Source organism: Melanaphis sacchari, unplaced genomic scaffold (genome assembly GCF_002803265.2).
Source record: "Melanaphis sacchari strain LSU unplaced genomic scaffold, SCAv2.0 Contig31_pilon_pilon, whole genome shotgun sequence".
NCBI classification, from domain to species: Eukaryota; Metazoa; Arthropoda; class Insecta; order Hemiptera; family Aphididae; genus Melanaphis; species Melanaphis sacchari.
The window spans coordinates 324393-337202 of NW_020271193.1; the positions used below are offsets into that span (position 1 = coordinate 324393).

Here is a 12810-nt window from a genome sequence, read left to right on the forward strand (position 1 = left end):
AATTAATATAAAATAATAATATGTTGATGATGCAAATTATATTATCTCATTCTTCTGAGATAGTGTTTTTGAATAAATTGAAAAATCTTTTCTCGTCAAGATCTCATTAAATAAATTTTAAGTAAAATCTTGCATTAAAAATATACATAAAAAAATCAAATGAGATAAAAGAAAATAAATATTGCAACGAAATCGGCCTAATCGACGAACTTGCAGCTCAACAATATATTATTAAAAGTACCTTTAATATAAACATATAATTAAGTAAATTTTTATATTTTAAGTTGGTTCTATTTAAATAATATCGTATTATAAATAAATTAGGAATTTCGAATTTTTTTTCTCGCCAAAAGAACCTTATTAACATATATATGATAACACAATATGCTCCGTCGTTCATTTGTACTGGTTGTAAAAGGATATTATGTTGTTTATTTCACCATCTATAGAAACTTTTGGGGCTTATATAATTATTATTATACATGATTTCGTATGTATATGTATGTTATGTGTTTTAAAATTAATCAACAAAAACCTGTTTGGACGCGTTAAGGAAAACGATATCATAAATATTCATTAGAAAATATAAACAATTATTGAATATTTTCTACATGCAATACACATACAATCCAATATATTATTATAAAGTGTATATGCAATGTCGATACATTTATAGCTAAATATTTGCGAGCATAATAAACTGAGTGTCGCTAGAAAATAATTAACAATATAATTTAATATTATATATTAAGTAGAAAGAGATTTTACTATTTACAGTCCGATGAATGGATAATAGCATTTAATATTATTATAAATATAATATAAGCATGTGTATATAACATTGTATCTAGGATCAAAGTTTATCAAATTAATTTTTGTTTGTTATTATTATTTAGTAATTTAAGCAATCCGAAAAAAATGTTTGAGAATTCATTTATATACACTTACAAGTGATAAGTGTAAGAATAATATTAATAAATACATAGTAAATTAGGTATGTGGTATATTTTATAATTAATGATAATTGTGTTAATAAACATTAAGCTGATAAAACTGATTAAACTCATCAAAAATATTAAATTATTACTTTTTTTTTATCCGCATTAAGTTCATCAAAACATCAGAAACATTAATTCAAAAACTAGTGAAAAAAAGTTAAGCATCTACTCTTTCTTGCTATAAGTAAATTGCGTGATACGTGTTGAATTCAATTTTTCATTGCTAAATCGAAGTAACAAAAGGCTTGGAAGTGATTCATAACATCTAATTAAAGTAATTATTTATGCTAATTGAGATTAAAAATATACATTTTTATATTTGTTAAAATATCAAAGTAATATTATTTGTATTTTTGGATAATTTTTGTAGGAATGGAACACACATATTATAACCAACTTGTATGATTGTTCTGTATGGATTTAATGATTTGGATACAATATTAAAGTGATTGAAAACGCTATGTAAAAAATGTTCTTTCATTTTTTTATTTCATTTAAATATCGTTTAAAATTAAATTGTAAATTTCTATTTGGAATTTTTCTTAAACTTCAAAATATAAATTTATAATTTCTTAATATAAACATATTTTGTGGTCATTTCAAAAATAAGCACCGGTCGTATAGTTTTAATACATTCTTGTGTATATATTTATATACAATTATACGACGGGTGAACGGGATATTATATATATATTTTTATTTCGATACTTTAACCGGCACAAACGTCTCGCTGCAGCAGAAATATAGTTAGAAGCATTTCGAAAACTTCGCCCCGCCTTAATATATACTCTCGCGCGATTAAAATTTATGTCCCATTACAGAACGTATATAAATATATAATTTAATAATATGTATATAGCTAGGTAATATAATATAACATGCGCATATAATATAAATACGCGCAACAACAATACGTCGCTGGTTTAATTTTTTTTATTTTACGGCGTTCCGAGAGAATGCACGGGGCACACATTATTATTATTATCATTATACACGCGCGAGCATTACATAATATGTATGGGTGCTTCTAAAAATGCATAGGTATACAGAGTGATTCTTTTATTGCGAACCGAACGATATCTTATGGCAAGTACGTAAAGGAATTTCTAAATCATTTGTTTACATAAATAATATATTAAAAAACAAATATGGTTTTTTTTTATGTTTCTACGCTTATCATAGCAATATTATTTATTCTTTAAATGTGAACAGTAATTAATTATATTTTTCAGATATTGTCTGATTTCCAATAAACCAAAACAAATCGTACTGTGTATAATATTGCAGTCCAAGGTTTTCATCTTCTCATCTGACTTAAGCACATGTTGCTTTTTACGACAATTGGCCGCCGTTATAAAATCATTGTTGATGTATGTATTAGCTATACATTACACCGATTATATACCTATATACACTTTTATTTATTTATCTATTTATATATTATTTCACACCGATACGAAATATCGTTGAAAGTAAAAAGAGATTTAAAACGGCCTGGTAACTATTCGTTGTCATATATGGTGTAAAAATATTATTGATACGAAAATCGTGGTTATAATAATTTTGTCATACCCGTGTCTGCATAGCATTGGTACTAACTGATCTATAAAATCTGACCCGTGGCATAATCACTTTAAGTAAACAAACATTATGGTATTTTATTTTGAAACTTATATTTTTTTTTTACTTTATTTTAATCATTATAATATTATTTAAAGCGCTAGAAATAATATTATAGCTCGTTCAAATTAGGCTACTAAACATGCACGCGAGACATTTGCAATAACAATATAATATACTAACACAGGGCGAATCGCAAATTGCTATAAAAATTCCTGAGCGGTTTGTAGAGAAGAGTGTCGTTTTAGTTATAGTTTGTTGTGACATTTTTACACCTAATTAATTAGATCATATCAATATCTGTTTAGTTATGTATAATATTATATCCATATTATTATATTCCGAGTTGATTATATCGATAACTATGTGTCATTTCGGCTTAATATGATATTACGACAGTATAAGTTTGTAAAGGTATTCACATTATAGATACTTATGTATGATATAATAACGATGTGTATAATATATAATAGTTTATACTATGTAACGTTTAGGTCAGGACTTGATTAAAATGAGATAGAGAAGTAAAAGTTTTTTATAAGTGCATAAAACCTATCTATTATTGTAATTATATTATAATACATTTAGTAATTTACAAGACTATCTGTTTTGTACTAAAATTATATTTTATATTAATAACAGTAGTATCGCGTATCGTTTATACTTTATATTCAGAAATATAGTATTATAAGATTATTATTTTATATATTATTATAGAATATTACTATTAAAAAAAAATGTAAGTGAAATGTATGTTTGTTAATTGTTACTTAATACTTAGAAATGTTTATTCTGTTTAAATAATCATTTATATTTTTAAGGTGGAAAAAATAATAGCTTGGACGATAAAACGTCTACATTTAGTCTTGGAAATGACAAACTTTGTTCGAGACACGATCAACATTGTAAGACTATTACTCTAATAAAACCGTGTTGGGTAGTGGGTACAGAGCTTGATTTCGGAGCCTTGAAGAAAATTACAGTACTCGTTAGATATATTTAATTATGTGTACATACTATTCTCCTTCAATTTTTCACCGCAACTTACCTATATTAATAATATATTTTTACTTTTTTTTGTATTTTTGAAAAGTATATTTTATTTCATATAATTCGATAGGTACCTAATACAACGTTTATAATGTATGCTTATCTAATACAACTATAATAATATACTATGCCATAATATTTTAACTACTTATGTATTTTAAAAATTTCAAATATATTCTGAAAACTGTAAGCTTACATTAAATACTAATTATATTTATATATTACTTATACATGTAATAAGCCGAACTTTGCTAAAACCGTATCTCGATTTAAGAAGCAATTGTCTAAATTACTCTAAAGTCTCTGTTCCGTTACCTAATATAATTATGGATTCAGTAAAATTCGGTAAATATGCTATTAAAGTTTACTGTTTGGAGCCTTACCTTTTTAGCAGACTGTTCATTAATATTATAGTAATTTGAAACTTTTCAGACCCACACACACACACACTTGTAAGTTTACGTATTAAAAAGTAAATAGTTGCTATCTAATTGAATATTAAAATTTATTTTGTTATAGTTAGGACTGTTCAAAGGTGCTAATCGAGTTTAAAGTTTAAACATTAATTCGATTAATGATAATCTAATTGCATAGGTATCGATTTAAATATAGGTCTGAGTAAACGTCTTATAAGTTATAATAGTTCTTATTTAACAGATATGAAAACATCTAATAATTTGTTATTTTATACACAGATATAAACTTGTGTAATTCGCTATTTTAAATTTCAAACAAAATTTATTTTAACTATTCTATTATAAAATGAGTTTTTATATGCACTATAGATAATAATAAAAACTAATGACGACCGTTGTTAGCTTAAATATGTAGCGTAACAACTGGTATATTATAAAAATATTAATGTTTTTTTTTTTTTTTTTATCATAAATAACAACGATTTTTCTGATTTTCTTAGAAAAGTATACGCGCAAGTCGAAAGGTTTATCATTTTGTGATAACCCTTATAACTAAGGTTGAGAAAATAATCAGTTAGAAAAATAAATTCCCCCTTTATTATGTAAATTATTATTATACGAAAAAAATGGCTTTAGTGCATGGGATTGGGATTGTATATAATATGCCTTCCTGTTTTTAACGTTAATTAACGATAAGAGCACATCAATTCTTTGGAGATTTTGTGTGCGATAGACAGTATACGTTTTTACCATATTTTGTTATCCAGCCATATACATGAGCGCAACGTTAATGAGTACCTATAATATGAGGTGTAATGGTAGGTAATACTTAGTGCACCCGCGGCGACACACCTGCAGTAGCAGACGGTTTTTTCCTTTCTTTTGCCTCAATTTTCCAAACAATTATTTAAAACGAAACAAGTTTACTACATACATATAATTATAATATCTACGTAGTTATTAAAACAATATTAAATAAAATTCGTTTTTGTTTTAACACTCATTCACGTATCTATCCATATAATAACAATAAAATATAACAAGTTATTTAATATTATAATATTATATTGTAATATTTCCCCTGAAACAATGATCGTCTTTTATGCTATCGTATTGCTACGATAAAATGGAATACGTACAGAATGGTTTATCAAGAATGCTCACTTAAATTTTTCTTCAATAATATAGTTATTCAGAATCTGATTTTTGAATGTGTACTGTAGAGATACATACTTCTGTTTTTAAATGAGAACTACTCTTTTCTTCTGTAAATTATATAGTGGATAATTTTTTTGAACATTTAAGTAAATTAAAATTAATATTTGAGTAAAGAATTTTCGATTTATTTAATTTTGTGTATTAGAATAATGTATTCATAATAGTTATGGGTTTGGAAAATGTAAGGACTATGGTGATTTGAACATTTTAGTAATTAATATTTATCAATAGTTATTTAAAATTTATAAAAATAGACTTAACGTAATAAATACTATGTTCAATATTATATTTATTTTTTATGTTTTTATTAGATCTATTATTCTTACTATTAAAGTTTTAATAACTGAGAAATTACTTAATTGAATTTTAAATTAGGTAAGTCTAAATTTAAAAAAAAAAAAAATGATGCATTAAATAATTTATATTATAAAAGGGGGTTCTCATAATATGAAAACAGAAGTCATGTCACATGGAACACTCTTTATTTCAAAAAATCAGAATTTGAATACATTCATTATTAAATTAAAATATTAAGATAAGCATACTTGATGATTGATGAATCACACTGTGTATGCTATAGGTATGCCTTATGTTATGTATTTTATATGATAACTAAATTCTACGGAAATTGCGCTTCTACACATAATAATAATCGTGTTGTGTATTACAGTAAGTATACTGCACCGCAGAAAACATAATTTATTGTTCGACAATTGTCATGATTAAGAAAACAGAAAATGAAGATAATAATAATTACTACTATTATAGCGACTCCGTAGTACGACATTATGACGTTTGTTCCATATTTTATTACCATTTTGTAATGTAATGTAATATAGGTAATATTATTATTATAGTAAATTTGCAATCCTTTAACAAAATATAAAATCATAATAATTATTAATGCATGTGAATGATGAAAACAAAAAAATGTTTTAATCGTATTTAATTAATAATGATTTTTTTTTTTTTTTTATTCATAACGAATGTTATTTAATTGCATAGTCGTTAAAAGGTTTGGGTAACGAGAATGAAAATCGAAAAACAGCAAGTAAATTATTTCAAGGAAAAATATTAATGATATAAAACGATAATTGATAAAATTTCTGGACAATATTGTTATTATATTTATAATGTTATTTTGTACGATTGAAAAAAAATCCAAATGTTACGGTTTAGGTATAAAATTAATATAATCACAGATTTTGGAATAATAACTAATGATGACGTTGTTAATAAAAATAAATATTGTATTAAGTTAAATTGTACCTACACCATACCGTATTACCGAATTCAAGATAAAAACATGGAATGTTTTTAATAATAATTATGCATAATTTACATTTCAAACTAGTTGAATTGCATATAATTCATTTTAATTTATACAATAAAAGGACATAAGGTATTGTAAAACGTAATTGCAATAAAAGAATAAAAAAAAAAAATTAATATTTTCCGATAAAAAATAATAGTTGAAGTAAAAGTATTATTATTCATAGTTCATATTTTTTTGCCTAAGATTTATGAAAAATCGTGTTTTTTTAAGTCTTGTATCAGAGATTAGAGACACAGAGTTTATCAAAATCTTTAACAATTGAATATTACTGTACCTAACCTTAAGTCCCAATGATAGTACTGTAAGTTGTAACACTTAAAATTATATAGTTTGTATTTTTGTTATTTATGTACATAGCAAATTGAGTCTATTGTTATCTCGAGTACCCTAAATTTTTATTTTTATAAAATATTTTATAGTGCCTGTCTCGTAAATCAATATATAGTTAATACGTATGTAGGTAATTAATTGATACCAGGTAACAATACATAATGCATAACTTATTGCGCTTGATCCGTAGAGTAACTAGATTATTATCAAATATTAATAAATTATACACATTATTTTAACTCAAGTATGTAGCCAACTTTTTTATGAAGAGAATTAAGAAATTTTATTCTAAATAATAACAAAAAAATTACGACGTACCTATTTGTGCTTAATGGGATAAAAATCTATACAGAACTTTTAATAGGGCAAATTATGCATAAAATAAATGTATGGTACAGTTACAAAGAAATATAAAAAATTCAATGGCGCATATTAATTTGCAATATGTTGGTAAAGTTTAAATATTATCATGAGAACAGAGCAGCACAATATTATCTTAAAATAATTAATTTTTATGTTTGTGCAAATATTCTTATATATTCTACGCCATCTGTACGAGTACTCTAACGTAAAATTTGACACGTCTGCCGTACATTTTTCTCATAGATGGCAGTAGTTGTACACAACACATTTATGCGGCGTACGAGCGTGCAATTATACATATTATAAATTATAATACATAATATCAGTATGTCGATGAGTGCAAAATATGTTTAAAAAATTTAATTGAAATAATTGAATAATGCTATAAATACAAAAATGAATGTGTACATTTATTGTAACTAAATACGATTTCATTCTTGAACACTAATCATCATCTTTTAAGTGAAATATTTTAATGTATACACTGTACACTGTACAGAGTAATAGAAGAATTCAATTTATTACATTGAAAAACTTAAAATAATGTATTGCGTATAGTAAAATGAATACCTATAGATAAAAGTTTTAAGTCTCTATGAATAATGTTTTTAAATTTTATCCATAGAATCAGAGGCCCGTTTGATAGGACGATCCTACTAAAATTAATTAAAAAAAGAAAATTGACGAATATTCTTAATTCTATATTTAAAAAAATAATTTTTATAAAAACTGCAAATTTTGAATTTCTATGTAGTATTTTGTCTTCTGCGAATATTAAATTTGTTTCCCTCAAATACTAGGAGGCAGGAGCATAGTATGGGTACGCATACGCATGCAAGCACGAGCAGTGTCAGGACGATCGGCAGCGTCGTTCAAGTAATATTATTCTGAATACGTACATTATAAACGAAGGCACTGCTTTCTTGTGCGTGCAGGTAAGTTTAAAGCATGATTCACTTCACACTAGTCCGAAACGGCACGACAAAATATTATATTATTAGTTTATATGAGATAATTCACATTGGTAAGTACGTTACCGCACGGAACAGACCGACACCGACCGGACCGACCGACCATCATTCCATACAATGTTTTGATGGTCCGGTTCGTGTTGGTTTGTGTCGGTGCAGTGTGAACACAAAAACCAGCAAACACCGGTAAAAAAATATTCAAATTTATACAACGAAAATGTTTAAGTTTTCAGTTTTCCTTTCCAAGTACAATTTGTATTATACTCATTTTGATTTATCTAAAATAGAATATTATTATTTTTACTCTTTGCATTTATACAAGAATCCTTCATATTAAGTTCATATTGTTTTTTTTGTGCTATTTTTTATACATATTTTTAAAATAAATTAGATAATGTGAGGTACTATATATCAATTTATACAAAAAAATTATAAAAACTAAAAATAAATCAAAACAAATTATAAAATGTTGAGACATGAATGATAATATATTAGTTATAATAATAATAAAACAACAAAATAAATAATTTTTCATCTGTGTCTATAATATAAATATATTATATAGTAAAAAGTATTCAATTAAAATAAAACCTTACAAAACATAATCATATTATTCATATTCCACATTTAAAATATAAATAATATAATATAACAATACGAAACATAAAAAAACAAAATTCTTCTTTAATTAAAACAATATAAAAAATATAAATTAAATTTAAAAATATTAAGGTGCACTATTTTGATAAAAAAACTTAAATGTGTTCTTCTGTATTTGACTGAAAATAAATACCAGTCGAAGAAGTAGTAGCAACAGAGCTATAAAATTGACATGCATTTTTTGCTGATGTTTCAATGTTTTGAAAATTAGTATATGGCTGAACCAGTTGTTGATTTGTAAAAGTATTCAAATATGTTTATGCCGTTTGTGGTTATGTATTCCGATATTATTGAAAAAATTGTATTTTTAGCAACATGTTGCAAACACGGAAAAAACTGTTTTACCGTTGAACAAATAGATAAAAAGAATTTTGATCCAAAGCGTCTAATTTTTGATCTGTTTTACTCGGGTATTTTTCTTTGTTTTCTAAAATAAATTTCATAAGTGTAAGTGATGTATTTTGAGGTATTATCGTACCTAGGATCAATATTTGTTTTATTTTTTTTCAATTTTTTTCGCAAATGGTTGTGAAGTTGAAATGGCAGATGTTTTTGCACTCTCATTTGATAATAGCACTACAATTTCTTCACCAACTTCAAGTGAACCATCTGAATTCTCATTCATATATTCTGATCTAGTTTATTCATTATTTGAAATAATTGATAACTCAGTATTTTCATCACTAACCCTGTTCACATTACTGATACATTCTTAATTTGTCATATGCTTTTTTAAAAACTTTATTTCATCGAAAAATTTCTATTTCTTAACAAATTTTATGTTTTGACCAGAAACAGTTATTAATTTTTTGGACGATTTTCTAAAGGCATCTCTCAAGTTAATTTATGTTTTTTTGCAAATTTGTGCTAAAATGTTTAAATTTTACTTTAAATTAATAATTTTACTTAGGTATTTAATGTTTTATTATAAGTAGCCTAAATAATGCTTTAGTTTATAACTTCAATATATTTTCTGATAGAAAGTGAATCTAGATGATATATTAAGTGCCAAAATTTAAATGTCTTTATACTTTTCTTTATAATCGGGAAAAACGAAAAAAAAAATGAAGAAAAACCGGGAATTTTTACGCAAAATCAGTTTTTGACAAAATTGATTCTGTTTTTTTTTTTTGTGAAATTAAAAAAAAAAAATTAAACGTTAATACTTAAAACTGCTACCATCTAAAGAATGACTAATCTGTATACATAGGAATATTAAAAAAAAATTAAGCATATAAAATTTTGGATTTTTTTTTAATTACTATCGATAAAAATTTTGTTCTATAATGTAAGAACCGTTTGATCGTTATAATTTAAATTTAAAAAAATAATTATATACATTTACGTATTATATATGTCGGTATACACAGACATTTTAAACTTATTAATAAGGCTAGAGACTTTATGCCTTTAAAACCTTAAAATATGCATGCATTTATGCCCTACTATTAAAATATGCATTAAAAAAAAATCATAGTATTGAAAAAAATCTCTTTATTTTTATATCTAGGTAATATTTGCGAAATTGCCAAAATTATAAATTGTTTATTATTATTTTTCTTTGCCAATTTATTTTCTTTGAATCACGCTTGCGGTGTACCGATAAGTAACAATGCCAGTAATCGGAGAGAAAAACACAGTAAATATTTATTTTATAAAAATAAAATCATCATACTAATATCTCAGGTCCAGAAAATCTATTTACAATTAAGTTTTTCTTTATAAAATTATTATAAAACTTATATCCTTATATAAATAACTGTCGAATTTTCAAAGTATGTCACTATACATTTTAAATATATACTCGTATTGCTAAAGAATAAATTTATATTTTCTTAGTGTTATTTTAACACTGTTTGGAAAGAACGCCGTTCATGAATGCACATTCACACGTTCACGTTTATATAATGAACGATACGCTAACGTCATTTTATTTTCAAGTTCAAACGTGAATGTGAACGACATTTATAATTTTAATTAATTTAAACGATATTTAAGACGTTAAATTTATTTACCATCTAATAAATATATTATGTATAAAATATATTGATTATTTTATTCGATGAAAAATTATAAAAATTAAATATGTAAATTTCAGTGGCTCAACATATAGCAATAATAGTATTATGTATATGCTTTTAAGTCTAAATTATGAAAGTGAAAGAATTCTTTTTTCAAGGGTTGAACGTAAACGTAACAAATTCATTATTTTAGTGGATGTTCGGAACACTGGTTGTTAATGATTATTGACAAACAAGCAAACTTCTAAAAGTAGGGCTTTGCACCCGAATTAAGCGGAACCCCTAACACCCCTAAAAATCCTTAAAAAAATCAAACACCCGAAACCCATATAACCCGAAGAACAATTTTAAAATCAATTATTAGTAAATTTAATAAACATTTTCTTAAAAATAAAAATCCAATAAAATCATTAATAATTAATGCTGATAAAGCCAAATCACCCGATATTAAATTATTTCTTGTAATATATGCATATATTACATTTATGTTATGTCAGGTTAACTATGTAATTAATAGAACGCTTTTTGATTGTTGTAGATTATATAATTGTCAAATATTGACAATAACCACCGATAATGCATGTAATATGGTTTAAATGGAAGAATGTATGAGTAATATTGATAAAGGTAAGATAATGTTCATAAAGTATCTTGGCGTAAAATCTATTGTAATTAACTGATGCTCCAAGTATACAATCATATATTTATGTACCTACTGGCTACTATGTTATATAATATATATATATCTGTTATGTAAAAGTTCATTTACATAAATGACAAGGACTCTAATGACTCCAATAAAATAAATGGGTAGGTACCTGATAATTTCCCATTGTTTTGGTTTTTGTAGTTTTTTACAAATATGTTATATTGTACGTTATAAGTATTATAACTTATAAGTGTGTTTGGTCTAAAACAAATTTTGCGCATTCGAGTAGGAATTTATATTTTATTATAAACAACAAGTCAGTTTTTAATTTTTTTGTGGGAGTTTAGCCTTTATTAGAGGATATTCCCAAATAATATTTGGGAATATTAACCTGTATAATAACGGTTATTAAAACCCAAGCATTTGTTAAATTTTTTATTTCGGTGTTTGAACACCCGAATACATCTAGCACCCAAAACCCGAAACCTAAATAAATTATTCGGGTACTTATTAAGTACCAAATATATGTATATATCTTAATAAAACAGTACATACTCGGTTGATCCAACGTTCTGGCGATTTCTTTCCACATTAGTTCTTTGTGTAGATAGTTAGTGTGCTTTTTATCACTCATGTCATATGGAGATGGTCGATTGCGAACTAACTCAATTAACATTTCTGTATTCATACTGAAGAATACAATATTACACAGTAGGTATTGCAGATATCTTTATGAACAAGATTATAACTAAAACTAGAAATTGACATTTGTTACTGATGGTACTCATAATATGGTTCAAATTCGAATGAATAAAAAATTTGATAACTCTATATCGAACTTTACCGAATTTATAAACTATAAACCGTACTTATATTAGTCATTTTTTGTTTCGGCGCGGTTATTTGGGTCGTTTAAAATGCATTCGATTACGGTACCAAAATGTTATCATTTTTTTTTTATTAATGTTTTCACACAATATGATAATATCGCCTATATTAAACATTATAATAATGATATAATATATTTAATTCTATTTTGTTAATTAATTCAATAAAGTATAATAATAATAATAATAATAATAATAATAATAATGTTTTTAGCCGTCAATTTTTAATATAAATGAATAAATCAATAAAGTAAAATTATAGGTATAAAATAAAAAATCATGATAATAAAT

The 12810-nt window shown here is 24.8% G+C and overlaps 1 long non-coding RNA gene across 2 annotated transcripts; it reads left to right on the plus strand.

The window, feature by feature from the left end:
• Nucleotides 1-1169: 1169 nt before the first annotated feature.
• On the plus strand, nucleotides 1170-3648 carry LOC112596411. Of its 2 annotated transcripts, none has more exons than XR_003114775.1 (3): nucleotides 1170-1272; nucleotides 2231-2368; nucleotides 3440-3648. It is a non-coding gene; the product is annotated as an uncharacterized LOC112596411 (long non-coding RNA). The 2 variants fall into 2 exon arrangements; XR_003114774.1 differs by lacking the exon at nucleotides 1170-1272 and adding an exon at nucleotides 1929-2088.
• The last annotated feature ends 9162 nt before the right edge of the window (nucleotides 3649-12810 follow it).